General features: G+C 39.5%; 2 long non-coding RNA genes across 2 annotated transcripts in view; one reads left to right on the top strand and one right to left on the bottom strand.

The window, feature by feature from the left end:
• The window catches only part of LOC135576478 (uncharacterized), a 52,007-nt gene extending 26,979 nt beyond the window's left edge, over positions 1-25,028 (top strand). The window contains exon 4 of the long non-coding RNA XR_010468243.1: positions 2,353-25,028. This is a non-coding gene — a long non-coding RNA (uncharacterized LOC135576478). The remainder of the gene's footprint in view (positions 1-2,352) is intronic.
• The window catches only part of LOC135576479 (uncharacterized), a 52,414-nt gene that overhangs the window by 12,983 nt on the left and 13,495 nt on the right, over positions 1-25,936 (bottom strand). The gene's annotated exons all lie outside the window — the stretch shown is intronic.

The raw sequence follows: 25,936 nt of genomic DNA, 5'->3' as shown, positions 1-25,936 counted from the left end.
TGATGGCAGAACTTTGCACACTTCTTGCAGTCCCAGATAAAAAACACACGTCTCACTTGCTTTCCTATTAATCTGCTGTCCTGACAAGAGTCCTTACTGTTTCCACCACATATTCTTCTAAAAAAATGCCAGTGGGAGAGCAGTACATAAAATACAAGTAAGCACAAGCTCCAGTCTGTAAGAGCTGAGGTCTTTTACATATGAACAGACAATAGGAAGATTTGAAAGGATGGCAAGTGTGAGACTTTGGCATGAGGATGTAATGCATCATCTTTTCCAATCTCAGAAACCTTAGTGGTTGTGAACATTAAGAATGGCTGTTAACAGCTAGTTGCTCCTACACATAAAGTTCCTGCTTCAGCTTCAGGCCTGGAGAGGGTCCTATGAGTATGAAGGGTAGCTGATTTTTTCCACTGCTGACAGTTGTCATATAATAAATGTTATCTCTCCCTGCATCCCTTGCCTCTTTCATAGTGGCCAGGGAAGCCTCACTGCAGCTGCACTGCTGGCACAGATTCTTGCCTAGATTCCCTCTTCAGACACCAGCTCAGTGTAGGAATGTTCAATATCCCGAATTTGATACATACCCCTTTTTAAATTGCCCCCAGTCACTTCTAGAAAAAGTTTTGGGGCACTGCCAGTTTCCAAAAGATGCTGGGGATCCAAGATAACAGTGCAAGGGGGACATCTTGGGATGCCTGCAGGATTCCCAGAGCTGCTGAACGGTTTGAATCTGACTTCTTCTTAGGACCACCAATATAAGAAGATCGACAGCCTTGCTCATTTTGGATAGCTAATCTTTAACAAAGTGGCAAAGTAATTTCAGGTTCCAGGTTTTCAGCCCCTATTGCAGGCATGAGTAAATGTTTCCAAAGGGGATTAATAGGCCAATTTGACTGCTGAGTGCTGTAACCAATTTACAGTACAAAGTACATCTTCACTTCTCTCTCTGCCTAGCCAGTTTTTGTGGCTCCTAGAATTCCCAGAGAAATGGTCAGTGTTTGTATGGGAGATTCAGGTTTCTGCTGCTTGGTCAGGCAATCTGTGAAGTTCACATACAGTAGATCCTGGAAAACCCCAATGTATCAGACACTGAGCAGTTCACACTCTCAGTTTCACAGTACAACACAACAGATGTACTGGAAAGGATTCTTAGGATAGGACTTAGGATTTGCTGTAAGCAATGATCTGGTGAGCACGGAATTTTGTTGGAAAAGCTGACAAGCATCAGCTGAGATCTACCTACCCAGGAGCTACCTTGGTTGGATAGGCAAGAAACAGAGTGGGAAATACAGCATCCAGCACAGTAGAAAAGAATGAAGACCAGGAATGTGGGTGAGGTCTGTCTGCTGTGCAAGGGAGGAAAAAAGTGCTGCAAAGGAGATAGATAACCCAATTTTTCTATAGAGAAATGTGGTTGGTGAAGAGCTTCACTCAACATAACAAAAACCTTAAGGCATATTTATTTGCAGAATCTTTCTGCTTCAAATCCTGATAAACTCCATTTTATATTTAGAATGTGTAAGCAATCAGAAAGGAAGTAGCTTCCGGGTATGAAGTGATGATATTTGTATTTACAAACACACACACACCATCACCCGTTTATTTCTGTACACAGAAACCCCCACGTATACGTATTTATATTACTGTGCTCTACAGGATGTAATTTGGAGTACTTGGCCAACTACCATCGCCCTGACCTGCCAGCACTGGACAGAGAATGTCTAAAGCAGTCAGGGGGTTTGGAGACTTTCCATCTGCAGACTGGTGTGCATGGCTGGCTATGCACAGGAGGGCTGGGATGAGAGTGAAGATGTAGTCTGTTGTAGGGCTGGGGTAATGATTTTTAAAACCATTCACATTGTCAAATGCAGTATTTTAAGATTCTTCCTCCAAATGCCTTGTTACCTCCAAAATATCACCAAGGAAATTTTCTTTCTAATGAGGCAGAGAGTTGCAGCAAGTCTCTCTGCTTACAGAAGGGGCATGGTGATTCAGACAGGCGGTAATGATCAATGAGTAAAGCAGTGTCTCGGATGTCATGAACGGAACAAAAAGACTGGGGACATCTGAACGAGGGAGCTCAGCCATCACCATGAGGGTTGCCTCTGTGTCTCATTCTGAAAATTGCAGGGAAGCTGGGCTCTTCTTCTCTCAAGATTTGCATAGGACATTTACTGCATCAAGGATTCCTTCTGACATTTCTAATGGAAACAGCTAGAAGAAAGAGGGAAATCAGATAGCAGAGTGTCTCTGCGTGCTGTGCTGTTGCCAAGCAGATTATGTGCTGTAATCTGTAAGCACTGAACTGTGTGTGAATTACGAGGAACCTCTCCCTTGCTTTTGTTTTAGCCCCCTGGGAGAGGCGATGTTTCCGGACTGCTAATGTCACAGCATGACCTGTTAATAACCTGCGAGAGCCTTCCTCCACTCCGCCGCCTCCCGCTCCCCCAGGACCCAGCAGCTGCCGTCACATGGATCAAATGCCTGCCTTGTATGCGGTTCATTGAGAAAAATTCAAGCATGTGGCCTGAGGTTCCCCTGATGACTGTCTGGGGATGATGATTTCTACCATCTGTTCTGGCTGCCTGCGGCTCCCGGAAACACCGAGGTGTATGTTGCTTCTGGCCATACGTGGGATTCCTAATGAAACCTCAGCTGCCGTCCAACTGTCTGCGAATATCAGATGGGTTTGAATTATCTTTCCGCCAAGAGGGGAGGGAGAAGAATTTTGTTTAACTCTTTAATCTGAACCGCTACACAGCACATGCATAATCACAGGGTACAAAGCTGCTGAATTATTAGCATCTGCATCACGTTGGCAGCTGCAGCATTTGCACGTGTGCCGGGTCTGTCCGATTTGAGATGCCCAGGCTGGTTGTTTCCAGGCTAAATATACAGCCTCGAGTCAAATTCATCTTACTGCAGCTCATTTGAAAGCCCTGTAATTATACCAGAGATTTATTTGATCCCTTCACTTCTGATTTGTGTTAAAGGCACATTTCAGTCATATAAATTGTATATCGGTATATAAAAAAAAGGCTGCTTATCAAATGGTTTAAATGCAGCCAAGTAATTGCAGCAGTTTCAAAGTTATTTGTTGAGATGGAGGAAGACACAGCAAATGGATATTAATTTTGCTATATGAAAAAGACTTTCATGGAAAACACCTTGATAACAAAAAATAGAAATCACTTGTCTTTCAGGATTTGACATCCTGTCTGTTATTTTCCATGTAATCTATCATTTAGAAACCTTTACTTGCCATTTGCTGAATATCGGATTTCAGTGAATGTTGAGGGGCACTAAATCACTTAAGAGTACCAGGTCTCAGCAGAAGAGATTTGACATTCTTTCTTGTTAGAATTACCTAGATTTTTCCATTGATATTCATACTATTTTCTTTGAATGAATAGATGCTCTCAGTAAGAAATCCACTGAGCTTTATGTGGTTGAAAAAATTGTTTACATAGTCAGTGCTGGAGCAGCGAAGTTGCTGAATGGATCAGGAACAACTGCTTACATTTCTTGCAGTTATTGTTCAGGCAGGGCAATACAGAATACAAAGTTGCATATGTGACCTCAAAACAAGAAAAAAAAAAAAGAAAATAAAAGAAAAGGAAAAGGAAGTATCTCCCCATCAGTAGGCAACAGTGATAGCCTTGTACCGGATGTTTCACATTTTCAGATTCCAGTTAAACACCTCTGTAACGTGACCTCACCCACTTATTTTTAGAGGCTGTTTTTCTACTAATATTGTGGCTGCTAATCAAAGAATGCAAAAGCACTTCTTAGCAGTGGCTTGCTGAGGGGCGTTTGATTGTTTCTGCTCTTGGAGCTTATTTTGTTATGCTATGAGACATAACAGCAATCTGCAAATGCATTCAGCAGCTCGTGCCGAGGCATGGAGGTGGGAGGCAGGGTTCCCACCATGGCTGTTATTCCTTTCTCTTGTTGACTGACTCATGCAGAGGTGTGCACACAGCTCTTACATATGCACACTGTCAGAAATCAATATGAGGGTAGAAGACTTGAAAGCAGATATTGCCAGAAAATTCAATAAAGCTTAGAAAAGTATTTCTAATTTTCTACTTTATTGATAGGGGGTCTTTTGTTTGGTTGGTTGGTTTGGTTGGTTGGGGTTTTTTGTTTGTTTTTTGTTTGTTTGGTTGGTTAGTCTTTTTTTAAAGACACTCAAAGATGCAGTAATGATAAGGAAACATTTCACACATTTGTCTTTTCCATCCAGGAATGATCCAGTAACTACCTCTGCCTTCATCTTTAAAGCAGTTTTACTTTTGTAAATCAGTCCAAGACTACTGGCTTTTAGCAAACATGAGCTAGTTAAGCAGGGCATGCAAATACTGAGGAGGTGGTTTGTCTATAATGTAAAGCTTCTCTAGGGACGTTTCTCTTTCTGTGGTCTGGATGTATGAAAATTTACTAGCAGCATCTGACAAAAAAAACCCAAAAACCAAAAAACAAAACAAAACAAACAAACAAAAAACAACCCCCCCAACAAATAAACAAAAAATAAACAAACAAAAAAATCCTCCACAACTATAGCTTTTAAAATAGTTAGCTTTCAGTCTGCAGGTTTTTAAGGAAAATCTGCTATTTCTTTCTTCTGTCTGCGTAGTTCTCTGCATCACTTAAGAAAGATTTGACAGATGGAGACAGCTTGTAACAATGTACTTGAAGTTCTGAAAGACTAAAATGAGTAATCAAAACCATTCCAAAAATGACTTTTTCATGAATCTGTCTAAAAATATATGTCACAGAGAATTTCATTCCCTTCCTTTCCACTCCTCTTTTTTGTTTGAAGTAAGGTAGATATTTATATTTAGCTGTATCTCATTATGCATGATTTCCCTTCTCTGTTAGTCACATCATGTGTTGGCTTGCAGTTCACCAGTGACGTAAGATGTTGCAAAATGTCACTAATACATCTGTTAAGTGACAGTGAACTAGAAATAAAACAAGGAGATCCCAAAGTGAATCTCAGCATCCGTTTCTGCCATAGTCCACTTTTGATGAAATTTAGATTATGATGAGATATCTGAAAGAATTACTCTGAAATGGAAAAACATACTTTGCAATTCCCAGGCCTCAAAAGATGACTGTAATCATGCTCCAAGGGACAGAACACAAATGCTTCCCTCCTGTCACTTGAAATATTTCCTTTAGGCTTAGAGGGCTATTAGAGGGATTTGGGTCTACATACCTGTGGGAACACTTGGCCTGAAGGGCTTCTTTCTTGGTTGCTGTTTCGAGTTGACTTTTGCACTGAATTCCCAGTCATCCATGCTACAAACCCTAACAGGGCTAGGTGGAAAACTGAGGAGAACATCACAGATGATGGGGGAAGAAATAGTTGTCAGAGCAATTTTGTTGGTAGCACAACAGAAAGAAGTCTGCATTTCCAAGTAGATCCATACCTATTCCCTGGCCCACATTGTGAACATCCAGCCTGAGGCATCTCGAGGGTCTGGCTTACACAGGTGCTGAGCACTTACCTTTTTGGTTGTAGCTTTAATAGTTTTCATTTCTGAAAATGAAATCTATGATTTCTCAACACATCCATCATTTATGGATGCATGCATTAAAAGTAGCATAGAATCATTTTGGTTGGAAGAGACCCTTAATGCCATCGAGTCCAACCATAACATAAATCTAGCACTAAACCCTGTCCCTAAGAGCCTTGTCTATGATCTGGATTTGTGTGTGATTATAAGTGGAGTGTTAACTATCTCTAAATGAAGGAAATTTCAGAGCTGAGGGCCTCTTTTGATAAAAGCCCTAGAAGTATCGGGGTTACCCATATAATTCAGATCATAAAGACAATCCTAAGGTTTTAGAGCCCTCCTAAGCAGCCTTGTTAGATAGAGAAGAAGATAAAATTTTACATGGAGAAAGTGAACAAAGGCAACTTCTCTGCTAAATAGACTGTGGAGTACTTTCCTACAGAAAATATGCAGGTGCCATCACTCAAGATGTTCACAAGACTGACTAAAAATCTGAAATATATAGGTAAGATTAATTCTATGCTGAAGTAAGGTTCTAATGTGACTGCCCATCTCAAACAGCTATAATGACATTCCTTTGCAGTAGCAAACTCAGAATGAGCAAAGAATAATTAGTGCTAAGTAAGGGAGTCCTTTGCCAAATAAGTGTCCCATATTCAATTAGAGCAACATTCTGACTGCTGTAGCTTGTCCTGCCTGTCTGCTATTTTAAGGAATTGATACCGCAGCTGGCAGTCAGCAAGGTTTGTTATGACAGCAAGTGCATACACAAATAGTAGAAGTCCGAAGTTGCTGGGCTTCCTAGAAGGAAATTTTAAACAACCTCACAAGATCTTAGGTAAATCGTTTGGACTGGCCAACAAAAAGATAAATCCCAGACATGTGCAACGGTAAAAATTGTGAGCCTTACAAAGATGAAATGACTACATAAAATGGTACTCTCTGAAGAGGCCATAGCTGCCATGGCAGAGAAGTTTGTTTGTTTGTTTGTTTGTTTGCTTTTATTTTCATTTTGCTCTGGGCATGCCACTGAATTTAAGTTACTGTAGGTGACATTATTCAGGTGTGATACTGACTGCCAATAAACTTCTTAACATTCTAGGTAAGTTTAGACCTAATTTTGAAATAGTTATACTGCACTGAAAAAAACAATTACAAATACATTATTAAGCACTTGGTTTTGACTGAGTTTTTGCGTAACACATTAAATGCAATGTGTGAGTAACTGGGTTAATGTGTAAGTCACTGGGTTCTGCTTTCTGAAGCAAGCAAGAAGGTATCAAAAGTGCCAGTAGATAATGACACAAATCTGTCATTCTGCCAGTTCTTTCAGTTAAATTACATCCTAAATCCTTACAATACATAGCTGTGTACTAGTGAAAATTTCAGCAAAGGACAGCCAAAGTCTAGCTCTGGAGAACTGATGTGATTGCTTGGTAGCCTTGATCCCTGATCGGCAACTGATACAGAGCAGTCTTCAATCATCTTATTTTAATCCAGACTTTAAACCAAATTCTACTATGCCTGTAAGACTTAAGTCCTCAAATACCTACATGGTCAATGGGACTGCTGTTGGAATAAGAGACTTCTCATTAAGGTAATCAAGTGCATGAGACTCTGACCCTTTGCTAGTATGCTGTTTCACTTTTTTGCTTTCAGATTTTTATTGTCCTTATATTGTGTACTCATCCTATGTGTTCATATGTAGAGTTTTGCAGTGAAATTACTGCACTAAAAATACTGTCGATAAAAAGAAAGATAAATGATGTGGTATCAGGAATGACTGTATCAGTATGAAAATTTTTGTGATAGAGACCTTTCTTGCTAGCAACTAAGAACAGACAGTATTTTTTTGCCTCTTATATGCCTTTTATCTTTCTAGGAGCGCACACACAAAAATATTTCAGAAAGTTTCACAGTGGTATGGCTGAGGAGAAAGGAATGACATCCCAAAGAGCTGGATCCCTTTCTCCTACCAGGTTCTCCTCAGAGACACTTGCCCATTAAGGGAAAGAACACAGTTTCAGTTTCAATGGATGCAGTTCTTATTTATTCTGGGTACAGTTGATAGGGTGACTCACTGCTCTGCTAATGAAAGCCTGGTGTTTTGCCTTTAAAAAAATACATTCTGAGTTCATTCAAGCAAACCAGATTTTACTTGCTGCCTTTTTTCTGCTATTTTAAGGACGGAGGACAATGCTAATAGGTAGAATTAGAGATATATGTTTGTCCCTGCATGAGCATAAAATGGAAGCACACAATTAAAAACCCAGTGAACTAGAAAGGAAGGTGTACAGTGAGTAACAGCAGGTGTATAGGTCTACGTGTCTCAAACAAGGCGTAATGTGATCACAATCTCAGCCTTCCCATGGATGGTGAATAGGAACACGAAACAAAGGAAGAAAATGGGGCCACATCCTCCCTTGGTGTAAAATGTCAGAGTTCTGCTGAAGTAAATGGGACTGTGCTTAACAGCCTTAGATACAGATTTCATCTTCTCAGCGTTGTCCCCAGTTGAACCCTTGCCAGGCTGCCACGTATCAGAGAATTGTACAATCATAGAATGTCCTGAGTTGGAAGGGACCCATCCAGCTCCTGTCCCTGTGTAAGACAACCCCAAAGTTCACACCATGTGTGTGAGGGCATTGTCCGATTGCTTCTTGAATACTGTCAGGCTTGGGTACGTGTCATTCCACCCCATCTGCCTGATCTTCAGCTTTCTCTCGTTTAGGTAAATAGCAACACTTCTCTTCCTGTAACCTGGATCTCGGGTTATGCCTTCCTTCATGGGATGAAAGCTCTGCTGCTTTGCTCTCCCACCAGCAGCAATGTCTGCCCCGGGGCTCAGGCGTACATTTCCCTGAGCTGCTACTCAGTGGGGACTCACAGTCTGTAGTCTCACTTCTCAAGGGCATGCATGGATGTACAGACATGTGCAAATACGTTGTACATGAGATTAAGCAATATGTTAGTTTTTATTTTACTAACATGGAAAACATGCAGATTAAAGGGGAAGAAAATAATGGGCTAAATCCCAGATGCATTTTTTCTTCTGTTTTCTGCTCTGAGTATTTTGTTTGGGTTTTGGGTCTCTGTGACCAAGTTCCTTATCTTTCCACCAAGACATGGAGCATCTTTCCCTCTCTGCTGGCTGCTGGCCTGTTTGTCCATTTCTGATAACCAAATTGAACATAATCCTTCAGCTGCTATAAAAATATGCTGCTTTATCCCCACCCAGCTGCATACTGAGTAACTCTGTGCTATTTCTTGATCTGTACCACCTCTATGCTCTTAAATAATGCAATTGCCAGGGATTTTCTATTTTCACATTCAGCAGTAAAAAAGCCCTATATTTTTCTGGCTTTAGTGAACCGATTGCTCAGTGCATTTTCATCTGAAAAGGTGGCCTTTTAGGTTTGACTACAGATTGCAGTTCTTTCAGAAGTGTTACTCAGCTTTTGTTAGTAAACGCATCTATAGAAATGATATTCTGTAATACCAGTATTTCCATACTAACAATTTAATAATTTATATATTTTTAATGAGCTTTATCCAGTTGACACCCTGCAGTCACAGGTTAATTATCTACTTAAGTCCTGAGGGTATTTTTATTGTTTAGTGAGTTTAAAGATAATTTTCAAAGACAGGCACAGATTATATTTTTCTGAAAGTCATAAAGGAAAGGACAACATGAAGTCAGACCTGGAAACTGAATCTACTGACTGCTTTGAAGAACTTATTCCTAAGTACTTTACAGCTCAGGTTTCAGCAAAATGAAGGAGACAGTTCTTACTATAATCTGTTTGAAGAGAGGGAATTATGGACATCTTACTTGTAATTTCATTATAATAAAATGGGAAATATTAGATAACTGCCAAAAACAAACCTTTAAAGATAAATCCTGGCCCACTAAAGAAAATGGCAGAATTTCCAGTGCTTGGAATGGTGCTAACATATAATTTCACTGGTTCAATGAGGTAAACGATACAAAACAGACCCTTTTTTATATACACTGGTTTCCTGAGTGAAGTGACAAAATATAAAAGATAAGGACAGGTGGCTTCAACATATGATAAAAAGGTTGGATGTCCATTATCATTTGAGTTAAGGAAAGCCATATCATGTGTCTATGAGAACAAGCAGGGGAAGTTTAAATGATAATTTGAAGTGCAGACTTCAGCCCAGCACAACTGGAATAGTACTTGAGAGCAATGGTCTACCATGTTGTAGTGACATTTTGCCAGCTGTAAAGTAAAATAAGGGCTGTACTGCAATAACATCAGATTTTAATATTAGCTCCAGAAGGGATAAATTTTAATTTTCTTGCTAGTTCTAAGAGCACTTTTCTGCATTGTCTGATGGAGGAAAAGAAAGTTTTGCCCTCCTCTAAGTGTCCAGTGCACTCTGCTGTTGAAGAGCACTGGAATTTTCACTTTTACCTGAGTTCTGCTCTTAAATGTGAACATACAACAGCATTCTTCAGGTTCTGAGGGATGTGCTCTAATTTGTTCCAGTACACAATGCAAAATAAATTTCACAGAAGAAAATCTGCTGTTAGCTGGTTAGTCCCACTGGGTATATTTGCTTCTAGTATCCACTGTTAGTTCGCTTGAGATGGAAAAGCAGAAACCAGACTTACTGTTGTTTCACATAAAAGCTCCCGCACAGTTTGGCAACTGCACTTTGCAGAGTCATTTCCTGTGAGTCAGTAAAAAGCTCTCAAAGAGAAAGAATAGTTTTGCTAAATTGGATAAGTAATACCTGCTTTTATGATTTCCAGTCTTGGGAGACTCATTTTTCTTTAACCAAATTTCCATGGTATTCTAATAAAAAACACTGGATGCCATTTGCCTCTATTCTCCCTAGATTTCCACAGCTTTGCTTATTCAACAGAGTTTTTCAGGAAAGTTTTGTATGTCCCTCTCCCTGCACACAGTGTTCTGCTGCCAGGTAGGTAAACTTCAGATTCAGCTACAAGCCTTTATTCGCACTGTCTCCTAGTGTGCAAGTGCAACACAGAGAAGTGGGCTTTGGAGAAACAGCATAGCAAATGCAACTCCTAAGAAGAAATTATGTTGATAGGTTCTCAGTTAAATTGCACTAAAATAATCGTTGTTAATTGTGTATTCTTTCAATGTTCCAGCTTACAGCCCTGGCAGTTCGAAAACACCTATTAACGACACAGGAAGTACCATGCAAGAAATGTCTGTTCCAGCTGCCCAACAGCACCAGCTAATGTGCTCAGATCCATTTTCAGGGGTGAGGAAGCAGGTTGTTTGCTCTATTCAGCCTGTGCCAGGGTTGCCAGGATGTTGAACAAAATTGTGTTTACACAAGGAGTTCTTTGCTGATATGAGAATACCGGTGTGCTCCACTGGCAAAAGGCTTCTCATGCAATTGGAAGCTGCAACAGCAGAACTGTGGAAAGTCACCCCTCACAACTGAGACAGCAGTGAGAGTAAAACAGCTCTTTCTTCTGACATAACCCTTTTTGAATTGCAGAATTCAGATGGTGTGGCTATGTTGGGGCAGAGGTGAAAGGAGTTGAAAGCCAACTTCCTTCCAAATTACTATGGGCAGAGTGTACATTTCTGAGTAAGTGTAAGTGTGAGGAAAAGAGGTGGAAGAGTGGGAACACTAAGAGTCATAAAAGTTCTCCTGTAAGTGCTCTTAGAGATTTGAGACTCACTTCATGTAGACAGCTGCCAATTTGTGTTTTGTACTTAGATGGAATTGCATCATCCCATGGAATAATCTAGGAGGTAAAGATGAGGAAGGAGAAGTGAAACATTGATACTCCAAACATTAACATAAGCACAAGAGTAGAAACTGGACAAGAACAAATTTAGTCTTCAAAGCAGAAGAAAATTCCTGACCATTAGAGGACTAACATCCTGTAATGGTGTCCCAGCAGAAAAATGGTAGGGGCAAGAAGTGCTTAACTACTGAGGGACTGACAGTAGCATACTGGTCACAAACACACTTGGTGACCCAGGAAGACCCTCGCAGTCTTATGTTCCAAATAAATATTTTAGGATTTACAACAGAAGATAGTTTGTAAAAATTTAGGAATACAACAGTACTGTGTCCTGGATGTCAAATGGAAAAGAGTCTCAGCTCCAAAAAATATCTGGGTGAAAAACGCTACTCTACGTTGATATTCCTGGCTGAAGCTGTTTGAGCCCCTGATGATGTATAAGATCAATGCAAGAAATCAGCATGAAAATAAGCAGATAGAGTTATTTTTAAAGGGGGAGCATGTGGCAGTTTGCAGAAGGCTGCAGAGGGAGCAGTATCCAACAGGTCACCTCTGTCCACATCAAGTCCCTTTGTGGGGTACATCCACTAATGGACTTCTCAGAAAGAAAAGAAAATGATTGTAGATATATAGATACACAGGTTCTTCCCTGTCTCCACTGCTGACCTGTAGTTCTGTATCACAAGCAGCATTTCTTCCTGAGCTGGATGTACACTCCCGTTGCTAATGAAGAGGGAAACATCCGCAGGAGTAAGAATATGACCTGGATGGCATCAGGTAACCCAGGAGAAAAATGCTCCTCCCTGCCTGTCATTGCTGGTTCTCAGAGCTATTTTTTTCTAACTCCCGATTTCTGCCTTCAAGGTATTGCTAGATGTTGTCAAAACTGTAAACAATTTGAACCTGTCCTGCAGAACTGTTTTTCTTTGTTTTACAGTCATAGATCCATTTAAAGCAGCGCTGCCTTTTATAGCAAAAACTACACACATGCTTCCAGTGGTGTGAATCACATTACATGCCAATTCAAATGCTGTAACGGTACCTTATGTAGTGGAAATGCCACCATCTGGTGGTTGCATCACTGCTGAAATGCGTACTGGCGGGGGTGGAAAGAGGGATTGAGCTGCCTTCGCTCAGTGAGGAAATCCTGGTTTAGATTTAGACTAAGGCTCCCTAAAAATCATTTCTCCTGGACAGCATTTCACAGTACAGATGTGCCAGATAAGCCCAGCAATGCAGAGTAGGAGAAGACACCAGAATGAATGTTATTTTTTTATGATGGGAAACTATCACTGGGAAGCTTGCGATGTTCAGACACTTCTAACATGAGCTTTGTTTCTGGTTGTTTTTTTCCAGAGAGGTTGGTAGGACAGAGTCTCAAGGTGACTTCTTTAAGAAGCACATAGAGAGGCCTCCTACACACTGCTTGAAAATGCAGCTTCTCCCTCCTCCTGTTTAAATGCTTTCTACAGGCTTGTGAAAAGGAAGGTCTGACACTGGCAGAAACTTATTCTCTCCCTATGAGATGCGCTCTACAGGATCTTACTTTCTCCTGTATTTTCTTTTTTTTTCTGTCAATGTCACTTTGTTCCAGGGAGGCTTTTGTTAGGGCGTAATTGTATATACATCCTTCTGAGCTAGCTCAGTGAGTTTTGTCATGATTGTCACCATGTTCTGGGCTGAGTAAAAATACTCTTGAAATAATTAAAAAAAAAAAGAGTTATTATATTCCTGCATATCGGGAGGGCAGGGCAGCAGAGGAACAGAGATGATCTGTATTTAACCTAAGACAGAAGAGAGCATGGTGAGTCTTAATGTTTAGCTGAAGAAAGAAATGGGTGGTAGAGCAGACCAGAAGCTTTCCTGCTTTTTGATAGAAGAATTTTGAGTCTACCTAATTTTTGGAAACCAGATTTGTGATTAGGTTGCTAACATATTTTGTGCTGTAGTTAAAGCCTGAATTCACAGGAAAACGGATTCTCACTGTAGAGCAAAGCCCTGCTCTGTGTGGCAGAACAGAGCTACAGAGTGGGACATTCTGCACAACTTGTGAAACATTTAAAATGAAGCTTTGATGCAACACAGCAATATGTTATAAGGAATACTTTGTGTAAGTGACCTGCAGAAAGCAAAGTTTTTTTCCCTTGTTCCAACCACTTCTTATTATTCTCAATTACATTTATAACTCTTGAATATGCTTCTCCTCACAGACTTGTATGGTGCCTAGTCCAAGGGACCTCAGTCTCTAATGGGATCCATTGGCAGGATTACCATGTAAAACAGATGTTCTTACCATGCACAAATTCCTCCAACAGTGACAGAAGCCAGTTCTTGTCTCTCCTCTTTCCTGATTAATTCTTGGATGCAGATAGCAGAGGGTGGGTAGGAGATATATCCATGTGTGTTAAATCCCATGAAGTAAAATAACTAAGGTACATGGATGGTGGGCTCTGGTACTTCAGGGGAGCACTGGAGATACCACAGGGTGCATGCAGGACACCTAGCTCAGTCATATTGCCCATCCAGTCAACAAATTTCTCTACCCAGGTGTAAATAAGCACAAAAAAAACATGCACATAAAAGAGAGAATAGTTCACACTTAATTTGCTGCTGAATTCCTCCTACTTTTCCTCAACCTTTGTAAAACATAGTTGTGAATGCATGTCACAGTTTTTCAACTGGCTACTCTCAGCTGCTTCTTGCATCTCATATCTCTTGGTTCCCAGTTCTGCTGTGTATGTTATAACTGGTGAGAAAGGCTGGACCTATGTGACTGAAATACAGCAAACAGCTTCGCAGTTGATTTTGCCTCTCTATTGTTAGGAAACATCAGACTGTTTGAAAGATGATCACACTCGGAATTGTAAACTTCTCCCTCACGAGCTCTTTGCGAGTTGATGATTAAACACATTAGCTTAAAACTAGGGATGACTTGAAAATATTTTGTCGAAGGATAACTTCTCATTCCAGACATTTTTACCCTTGTGCTGACATAATTTTGGTTGTCGGAGTCCCTGAGCTTCCTGTTGGTTGTATTCATTACCCATGGATGCCAATGGCAAGACCATACCCTGTCCCACTGTGTCTGGTTCCTCCCAACAAAGCCAGCATGCAGTGATATCCGCTAGCAAACAAACAGAGGAAAAAGACCTGGAAAGCAGGTATCTTAACTTGCTATATGCAAGGCCATCTGTCAGCTACCTAGCAGGTAAATGTATACTGGCTAGCAAGTGTGTCTTGTTGAAGACTTAATTGTCTATCACTATTACTAGTTACTGAATGCCAACAATCTGTTCCCTGGCATACAGTAGGAGACACAGTTTTCTTGTCCTCAAACAGGTCTCATGAAACTATAGTGAGAGAAGATAAGTAATAAACAATAATGAACCACTTGGTTCAGCTTAACTCTTGCAGAAATAAATTTCTTCCCCTGCTTTCCCAGGAGGTTTTTCTCTTTCTCAGATTCTCTCAAAAATGCACTGAAACCAGGAAAAAATGGATTTATGCAGGTGTTTATAATGTGCCATCCTATTTAATTTGCTCCTAAGCAGTGACTGGGATTACTGTATTGTCTAAATATGTATAAGGAGGGAATTTAAGCCACAGGGATTTCAAGCTCTCTTGTTACCTAATCCTCCTCTCAGACAGCTACATCATCCAATTAGCGCTGGTTCTGTCAAGACTTTCAGACTCCTCTGAGAATAAAATATTGTTTCAGGTCCATGGGGACATACTCTAGAGCAAGACAACCTATGTCCTCTAAACACGGGAGCTAAACTCCCCTGCTTCCTCCCCATAACTGAAGCTTCTGAGAAAAAGCAACCGAAAATAAAGGATTTCTGAAGTAATTTTTAAATGCATGATGGGCTTTATATTACATTACTTCTAAATTTCAGATTAGCCTTAATAGAAGTGTATTACTAAATAATTCAATAGTCAGAAGAATTTCAGATTCTGTCTGATTGAAGACTATATGAAGGAGAACATACAGTGTAAACAGACAGAGAAACACTTTTATACAGACTAAGTAACTTAGCCACCTCTTTTGCAAAGTAAGTTTGCTGACTAGACTAGGCTACACAACAGCAGCAGCAAACAGTAAACCCAATAAACTATGTGCTGGGAGTGTTCCCTCACCTGCTACCTGAATCCTTGGGCCTGTATGTTTATATGAATTAACTTAATGCCTGAATGAGGTGATAAAAATAAGTAAGCAGCATGTGGCCTAAAGTTCTTTTGAAAAGTGGGACTTATGACTTCATGCAATCTTGAAAATTACAATTCAGTTTGAAAATTCAGAGGAACAATGAGATGGCTGACCTGAACTGGATCATTAAAACAAAACTGCTGTTCAGTTCTCTCCAACAACTGTGGTTTCATTTTTAATTTTCCACTAAGTTGAAGCTGGGTTCCTCACTGATGTCTAGTACAATGTGTCACACAGGTTACTCCCTGCTTTGCTCAGAAGAGAGAAGACTAAATAACAACACGTGCTGCAGATGGCCATTTTTCATTTATTGCCATGCATAAATCAGGGTCCATACATGCTGAAGTTTATCTATGGAAATCTACAATCTTATTATTTCTCTCCCTCACAGGTCTATTTTTTGTTTATATGTCCTTCAGTTTTCTTCTCCTGTTACCTTTAAAAAGGGTGGGGGCTTGTTTGTTTGTTTGTTTGTTTGTTTTCCCTTTTTGATTGATTTTCTGTCTTAAGTGTAACTTTGCATAGTAGCCTGAGGGAAATACTCCAATCAGGAGAAACAGGTGATTAGGTGATGTTGTGGCTTGATTTTTATCACCTTTTCTTTGACTTTTCTCAGGAATGCTATTGCCGTGCTGGAAGATGTTAATGGCTGCCATAAAATTTGTCTTTGATCTGCAGAAAATTCCAGGCCTCATTAATCCCCTGGTTATGGTGGGCACCCTCCATTCAGTCTAAACAAGAAGCAGCAGCTAGGCTCTTATATGAAATAAAATTGCTGAAAACAGTAGAAGCCACCACCCAGGCAGTTATCCTACAAAGAAAAGCTCAAGCATGAACTAATTTGTGAAGAACAAAGAACTTTTCTGGGAAATTATTATATATTCACTGGCTGAGACATCAACTGATATGAGCTATGTGTTTAAAAGTAATCAGAAAGCTGTGAAAAAAACAAATAGACAATATGGGTGGCCCAGGGAGAAAGCCAAAAGAAAAAGCTTTGGTTGAGCAGAGTACCTACTGAAAAAGGAGAGCTGGATTTCTGAGCAAGGAAATAACCTTCTGCTGTTTGTTCCTAACAGATTGAGTGAAACAAGACTTTGTGTACATTCTTTGCAAATGCAGAGGATTTCATTGGAGAAACATAACCTGGCCAGAATCAACAGCTCCTTGTGCTGAAAGAAACATGTTAAGATCGTAATTGGTGGCTGAATGTTTGATTAGGACAACAGTTCATTGAAAATGTGTGTTATTTTGTAAAGTTTGTTTGTTTTCTGGGAATGTAGACTTTTTGTGAGAAGTCAAATTCGTATGACCAGCTCAGGGAGGCTCAGGGAACTGCGGCATCAAGCAGCTCAGACTGTCTTTCCTTTTTCACCATGACAAATTGCAGCATAAATCTGGCAACTGAGTGATCCTCATGACTGTGCAGGTGAATAACCAAATTCTACTAGATTGGGTGAATTTAGTTCTCAGAATCCTTGGAAAGATAGTTCCCACTTTTAGTGCAATATAAGATTAAGTAAGGTTCAAAGACCATAAATCTGTGCTGAGTTGAGCCTAAAGCTATATAGAGATGTTTCAGGCTACTAAACTGGCTTGGTCACTGTCAGAGCCCTTTTGAATGCATATAATTGCTTTAAAGAAACTTTTGTTGTCAATGGGAGTTGGGTCAGTGAAGTTTTATTACCGTAGTTTAAAGATAGAGCATTAAAAACCTTATTTCTGCTCTGACACCCCTACTAACATGAGGCTTTTTCCTAAATTGTGTGAAGTAGTGTGTTGAAGTAGTGTATCTGATGTCTTTTGAATTCCTGCTCAGAAGAGTGCATATTAAAAAACAGAATCACAGTTTTTCCACTTTTTATAGATTTGGCAGGGGACTTAAGATCTGAAAGGAAAAGGTATCTGTACTATATCTCTCCTCTCCTTTCCAACCTACTGTGTGCCAATGAGCACGTATGCTGTGTAGTTTGGGGAGTTTGTTCCTCTTCAGTCTTCTCAATATCTGTTCTACAGAGGAAAAACCTACCTGTTCAGCCATTTGAGAAGTGCAAACTTTGCTTTGGAAATTCTTAATAGACTGCATTTTATTTTGGCTAATTTTATTCCTACAGTTTGTTTGTAAAATGGAAAACAGAAGAAAAGAACATACAGAGTATACCAATGCCTTAAGCAAAAATAGCTCAGCTATCTAAGCTGACCTGCTGTTGGAAAATCTCCTAAGTAACTCCGATCCCTCTCTTCATCATTCTCTCATCTCCAAAGTAATAAAAGTGGAGTTAGAACAGCAAACACCTGGCATGTTGGTCACGCAGCATGACTTTACATTGTAATCATCTCATCAAGGAGCTGAAAATAGCATTGTACTGCAGTGTTCGAGCGGTACAGCTTCAGGAAGGAAGACAATAACCAGCATTTGGCAGCAGCCTACACGCTAACTGCGAGCGATACAGACGTATTCCACAAATTGTATCCCTCGTCTAATCTTGAAAATATTTACCCTGCATCCCCTGGCAATGCATCACTGGGGCCCACACGCTTCTTGTCTCCTAGTACAAGGTGGTGGGCATTCACTGTGATGCACATAACCATAAAACAGTCTTCCGTATAGCAACACTCACTCCAGCGTTCAACAAAATCCTGCATAAAATGAACTTAATTCTAGGATGTTCAGTGTGCCATACAAATTATTGGAGAGAATGGCACAAAAAAACTTTGTTTGAATGAATTAAAGTGAATCACGAGCAGGTAAGAATCATGATACACGGTTACTAGACTGCGCAACAGTCCAGGAATATAAGACTTAAAGTAGAAATTTGGACAAGAGATCTTGCCTGAAGATAATTTGTGAAGGAGATCAAGAGGGTGGAAAGTGTCTCAGCTAATCTGGCACCGAGGCAATGCCATGCAGGATTATGGGGACCACAGGGGTTAAAAAGAGGATAGAAAATAGGCACTGTTTTCCAAAAGTGGATGCCATAGTGCCAGAAAAACTTCTTATAACTTTCTTGGGAAAAAAGCACAAATTTTGAAACATGTAAATCTGAGTATTTTCATGTTCAGTCTTACACACTCATTCATACACACAGCTAACAAATTAATCAGTAGACTAATGGTGCTTGTACATTTTTGGCTTTGGGGAAATACATCTTTCATTATGAGTAGTTTTTTATCGCATTATATCAGCACAGCTCTCTGGGTTACCATCTGTAGAAATACAGTGGAAGTAACAAGATCATCAAAAGGAATAGGACTAGAGCACAGCACCTTTGCGTACTAGCAATTTTCATTCAAATTTGATGTTATGTTGGCACTTGCATTCACTAGCCTGAAGAAGCTGGTGGAGATAATCTCTGATCTAAGTATGATTACTAAATTGTGGCATACTAGAAACATTAAAGAATTCTGAGTGCTAAGATTGTAACAGTTTTCCGAATGTCAGGTAGGATTAACCAGATATCTGTGGAGAATTCTGCTTGTCCTCATTCCCAGGCAATATGATCAGAAAGCTGATATTCCACTGATTGAGTAATATAGGTATAATCAGTACAACTCTATGTTATTTTATAGAAAATGGTCAAACAAATATGCTTTCATTCTCTGAGGAGATTACTTCCATGCAAACTTCTTCATTTACCAAACTCACAGTCTGCTTGGTCATTTTCTGGACACTTGAGCTAATATGGCACGGCTTTCTGATTAAAAAAAAATAGTGCTATATAAAATAATTCAAGCATACTGCATTACATAAATTAAGAACTGCCTAACCAGCAGGCCCAAAAAAAGCAAACACCAAAGGGAATTGCCCTCAAATGGAGATGCTTCTACTGAAGTTTGCAGGAATTGGTGTTAAGCCATAACGTCGTGCAATATTTTCTTCTGCTGAAAAAAACTGTAGATAAGAAAAGAAGAGCAGAACAATAATTAAGGAAGAGGGCAGGATAGTTGTACAAAACAACCTGTACTGTGTAGTAAAACAGATCCCTGTTAAATAAAGTTATCTATTAGCACAGTCAAAGCTAAACTGTCTATGCAGAAGCAGGAAATACAAATGTAATAAAAGCATTTTTTTTTCACCAGCATTTGGATGCTATTCAGAAACAGGCTTCTGTTCTCTACGGAGGATTTTGGGATTATAGAAAACAATCAGTAGATTTTAGCTGTGAGGATATGGAGGATAACACTGGAAGTAGAAACAGGAGAACAACAAATGGTAGAAGGCAGGCAACTTTTCCTCCTTTGTATTTTATGGGTGATGCTGCAGAGGGCAAGGCATAAAGAAGAGCCTCAGAAATATTTTTTTAAAATGAAGAAAATGGAAAGATTGTAAAGATTCAGAGTTCAGCTTATTAAAACAAGATGACATTTAATTACAGAGTGTAAGTACGACAAGTAGGAAGAAAATAGTGGTAACTGGAGGGTTTTTTATTCTAGCAGAGAACAGCATTATGAGAAATGAGGGATGTAAGTTAAACCCATGTAATGTTAAATTGGAAATAATCAAATTTTTTCCAACACTGAAGGTGGTTACCTTTTGGAAAATGCTTCAAAGGGAAACACCAATTTATCTATTTAAAATATCTTTAGATTAACATTTGAATTGGGCCCGATGCTGAAACAATCAGAAAAAAGTTAAGATTTGTACAATGAGTGACTCCTTTTCTCACCCTTAGAACTTTTGCATTCATTGCAGGTGATGCCTTAATATCCTGTTTCTATACAAGCATTCAATGTAGGTGTATTTTTAATGCAGTTTACTTGTCTGAGTTCCCCTTTTTGAACAGTATATTATGTGGTCATCATGAGGGTAGGGCCTAATCTGTACTTTTGAATCAACAGGCAAAATTTAGTCTGCTCTCCTGTGTTTTTGTTGGGGGGTGTGTGTGTGTGTTTGGTTGGTTGGTTTGGTTTGTTTTTTTTGTAGCTTCCTTGGTTGGTTGGTTGGTTTTCTTTGTTTGTTTTCACTTGGATTGACAAACTTTATTTTCACTTTGCTGTTCTTGTGACAGGGAGCTAGCAGAAGGTAAAACATGGTGGGCATTTTTATAAAATGAAATTTTAAGCAATGGTTTTGCTAATGCATTATTGTTTCCCAAGGGTCTTCTCAGGTGAAAAATGAAAACCTGATTTCTATTTTGCTGTGAGATATGCTGATGTGTCCCATACGCTATCATATTTTCATGCTTCGCAAACAGGTAACTTTAGCTAGAGGAAGACATGAAAAATATGTAAAATTAAGACATTTAGAAAAGGATGAAGGAGAGAGCAATCTATAATAAAAGATAATGCAGTTTGGCATGTTTGAATTCTATGTGATATTCAGCCTCATTATTTTTCCCCAGTGGAAGTCAAGGAGTTTTCAAATAATTATGTTTTATCACATTGTGTATGCTGAAACAAGAGAAGAAGAGAGAAACTGCCCATAACTCTTTTGCACACGACTGTTTATAATTTTTTTGCAGATTTTAACCTCTTTAATTGCCTCTCTTAGCAATCCATCACTTCTGCTGCTTATATTTGCTAAAATAATATAAATTGAAGAAAATCAGCTCTGGCACACTACGTTTTAAGATATAAAGATATAAACACACTGGAGAGTAGCTACTTGAATCAGAGCAGTTAAGCAGTCATGGCTAAAACTAGTAATTTAAGATTGATGACAGCTGTCTTTGCAACTGGAATATGAGATGAATATACATTTACCACTGCTTGCGTTCATTCTTTCTAGGGGCTGAAACCATAAATGTATCAGTTTCTAGCTGCCTGGCACAGCAAAAATGAGCGTTGTGTCTTGTGCCCCTTCCAGGTTTAGGTTTATAGATCCTAGATTGCACAGTGCGTGGCTGCTGAATAGTAAATGGGATTTGATGCTTTTCTCTGTGAGATATTGCTTTAGGATTCAGTTAATGGTAGAGGAAACTTCTACCTATTTGATTTTCATCTTATTGCAATTTTTTTTTTTGGACTGGTGTCACAAAAACACACCAGTATGACTTGTACCATGGTCAGTAATTCTGTGAGAGAAAAAGACAGAAAAGTGAGGAAGAGTGATTTATCATGTCATTTCTGAGAGTGGGCCTCTTCTGCTTGGAGATGGAGCCAACTGGCAGTAAAAAAGCTCACGCTGCCACTTGGCACTTACAGCCTTAGGCTGTCAACAACAATACTTAGCATTTATATAATGCTGTACTGGCATTAGCTAATTAATTCTTACAACACTACTGGGAGATGAGTCACCAAACACCTTTAGGAAGACCTTCATTTTAATACCTCTGGCAATGTTATGTACCGAAATGCACAGATTACTGGTATTCATCTCGGAAGCTAGAAGGTGACATAAATATTTTATCACATTTTTTTAAATAAAAAAAGAAATAATATAAAAAAAAATCTCAGAAGATTAGTAATGAAAGATGTTCATGCTTTTAAACCTTTATTCAAATCCACCTTGTGTCAGTAGTGAATAAAAGGGAATTCCACCAGACAACTGGTTAATTTCAGATGAAATCTCAAGGAATAGTAACTGGTGCCAAAAGAAAACACACCAATGTACTTGGGATAAAATAAATCTCCTTCAGATTGTTAACATGGAGGGAAAAGCATTGAAAATTAAAATATTTGTGTTTCTCACCTCGACTGCTGGGCCTCCTAGGCAGAGTTGAAAGATGCCATTACTCTTCCAGAGCAGATCAACACTGCTTGCCAAAGCAAACCCTGCTTCAGCATGTGGGAATTTATTTCTTCCCCACTTACAAAGTCCCATTTTTGGGGGTGAGGAGTGGTTTGAAGCCTCATGCTGTTCTTCACCTGTGGTGGGCACAGCCACAGTACTGTTCCTGGCAGGCTAAAGTTTATCTTTGCACTTTTCCCTCCTGGTAGGTGATGGCCGGTGATAGTCTTGCTGAGGAACATTCTCTCTGGTGCCACCCCAGTTTCTGCTCCTTGTGGGGTGCCCCACAGCCAGGAGGGCAGTTCTGGGGCTGCTGACAGTGCCTGGGCTCTGGCAAACCATCAGCAGTGCAGCCCTTGACAATGTCTTGCAGGTGACAGAGAGAGGAATAGAGTGCTTACACTAGTGCTGTTTCTAGCAGAGGCAGGTGTACCATATATGGTAAAATGCTGGAAACATAAATGTGTTGTTGAGATACAAATGAATGGATTCTCCTTTTGGGCTCACCCAGAGCATCTCACTTCCTAGCCTGGTAATTGCTCCCGAGTCTTTCTACTTAGAAGTAGTCTGCTCTCTCCAACTCATCTACAAAACACACAAACTGATAACTTTCCTGTGAGTACTATAGCTGCAAATGAAGGACAAGTAAGACCTTTCAGAACGGAACGTGCCATCACATCTGTGTCAGCCAAACAGGCTGCTGTTTGTTGTATTATTACTACATACTAGCACACAGAAGTACGCTTCTGTACATGGAAGTACAGGAAACTTCTGGTACTTCTCTTTCTACTGCAGGCCACTGCTTTTTACAGAGTAGGAATTATTTGGAATTAATCTACTCAGAAAAGACATTGCTCACATTCCTGAATAAAATAATTTATCTTAAAATCAATGTATTGCATTTGGAGTCACATATCCACAAAATTTTTATGGATTTATTGGTTTGCTACAAGGATTATTGAACCCAAAATACATCATAAGGACTTATCTCCCCTACCAAAAAAACCCTGTTACTAGGCATAGCCTGTTAAAATATAATACCTAACATAGATAATGTGACATCTTTACATTCTACATATAATGATACCAAACATGCAAAAACTAACCCTGGAAGTTGCTATAATATTGATGTTTTGGATACATCATGTGCATGTATATTTGTGCATGTATATTTGTGCACATATGTATGTAAACATATATTTAGTATAATATTATAATATTTAATATAATCTTAGTATGATCTATAGGTATGCACATAATAAAGACATTTATGTTGCAATTTTTCTAGATTGCCACAGGTACAGTTTTGTTTATGTAAAATGAGAGCACACATCAGAGTTATCTGTCAATTTAATGTACGTAAGACAATAATAAAAAACAGTGTGCAAGTAATCTGTACCTATTTCTTTCACCACAGAACCGTAACTTGTCTGGCAACATATTTAGAGTGCTGTATTCTGTGACAGAGTTTTAATGTATGTAACAATGTGGTTAATATGTGTGATATTTTTTTAAAGCTCAAAAAGTAGCCTGTAAATATTCAGTAATAATCTGTAATTGAGTTCAGGGTTGATTTGTTCTCTGTGTTAGAATTAAAATAAATTTAGGAAATTGTTTCAGAAGGTACCTTTAGAAACTGCTTTTCAGTCAAACACCTCAGATTTAACTTGCATACATTCAGAAGCAGCCAGTAAAGCTACTTAATAATGGAGAGCATGTGATTTCATTAACGAGCATGATTTAAGCCTGTAGTTTTTAACAGTTTATAAAAAAGGTGAAAAATTATTCTGGACAACATTTCTGCAGCTTGTCTATAAACAGGCTTCAAAACAGACTTCAAACTTTTTGAGGAACTATCTTCTTATACTGAAGAATGTCCATTGCAAGAGATTACAAGCTAGCAGTTTATTTGTATAAACTTTGTTTTCAAGTGTTGCATCACTGTGTGTGTTTTGATAAACTGGTCTCTATTACTTATCTTCATTATTTTAAAAAAGTCTCAAAGATAACCCTACTGCCTCATTGAATGCAAATAAATTTAGTACAAAACTGGGAGCAGTGGCTGATACACCAGAAGGTTGTGCTGCCTTTCAGAGAACTCTGGACAGACTGGAAAAATGGGCCAACAGGAACCTCATGACATTCAACAAAGACAAATGCAAAGTCCTGCACCTGGTGAGAGATAACCTCATGCATCAGTACACACTAAGGGCTGACCAGCTGTAAAGCAGCTCTGCAGAGAAAGACCTTTGAGTCCCTGGCAGGCGAGAAGTTGATCATGAGCCAGCAGCTTGCCATCCGGGCAAAGAAGGAGTGAGACCAACACAGGACCACCAGAATGATTAAGACATTGGAGCATGTTTCACATAAGAAGAAGCTGAGAGGGCTGGGATCATTCAGTCTGGAGAAGAGAAGGCTCAGTGGTGGGGGAGAGGGATGTTATCCATGTGTACATCACATCTACGTTACGGGGAGGGAATGAAGACTTTTCTCAGTAGTGCCCATTGACAGGACAAGAGGCAACAGGCACAAATTAAGACACATGAAATTCCATCTGAACATAAGAAAACACTTTTTCACTGTCAGGTGATCAAATGCTGGATCAGGTTGCCCAGAGGCACTACAGAGTTTCCATCCTTGGACATACTCAACACCCAGCTGTCCATGTTTTTTGGGCAACTTGCTCTAAATGACTCTGCTTGAGTGGGTGGGAGCGGACTAGATGGTCTCCAGGGGTCTTTGCCAACCTAAAAACTTCTGTGATTCTGTGAAGACAAACCAGTGAAACCCTCTGAAATTTGGTAGTATATAGGAAATATTTTTACCAGTATCAGGGCTTTCAAAAGCTCTCTGAGACCCTCAAACAAAGCAAATATTCACATTAAACTTTTTCTTTGCCTTGTCATTTTACTTTGGTGATACTCACTAGAGTATCTCCATTTCCCTCCTCTCTTTCTGCTCCTTACATTTTCTAACAAGAAACTGGACAAAGAAGAGATGTTGACAGTGACTGTAGAGTCAGAGTAGACAGGGTAGTGTGGATACCAGAAAAAGTCTCTGGGTCTTGCATGGTACAAACCATTGCTGGGTCTGGGTAGAACAACTCAGTTATCACTCTCATCTAGCATGAACTCCGTGCTGTGCCTTACTGGGACCATGCAACATATCCAGGCAGATATTCCTCCTTCATAGGAATATGCAGTGTGTCATGTCTAAACTCCTTCCCATATCTTCTCTAGTGTACACTACTTAGCCACCCTTGAAGGGACTGCAGAGTCCAACACTGCTTCCAGTTTCTCTGCTAAACCTCCATGCCAATGAATTACTCAATGGCAAGCAGAGATTCAGATAAAGCTGAAGAAGTCCAAGTAAACAGTCTTTCCCAGTGTTGGTGCTGAGAGGGAAGAGAAATCCATTTTTGGAAGAAAATGTGCAATGTAGTATGAAAAGCTCTGCAGTTTATGTATGCCTTAAGACTAGATCTACATTTAAAACTGAGATGATTATTCATCATTTTTTATTTCAGAGTCCAAAATACACATACTGAAAATCCTCTTTCAGCTGTTTTCTATCTGTCTTAAAGGAGCTTACTTTTTATCAGTGAAGTTCTCCAGATGCTCAAGTTCTGCTCTCTGTGTCTGCTAAATGCATATCCCATCTTGTACCAAATGTTAGCTTTTTTCAGAGAAATGTTCCTAAATAGACAATAACACTGCTCACAGCAGCTATGGACCTGCACTGCAACACAGGTCTCAAGTTCATTGAACTTTGGAGGG

Source organism: Columba livia, chromosome 1, assembly GCF_036013475.1.
Source record: "Columba livia isolate bColLiv1 breed racing homer chromosome 1, bColLiv1.pat.W.v2, whole genome shotgun sequence".
Taxonomy (NCBI): domain Eukaryota; kingdom Metazoa; phylum Chordata; class Aves; order Columbiformes; family Columbidae; genus Columba; species Columba livia.
The sequence above is the reverse complement of the archived record's forward strand: the minus strand, read 5'-3'. Positions and strand labels throughout refer to the sequence as shown.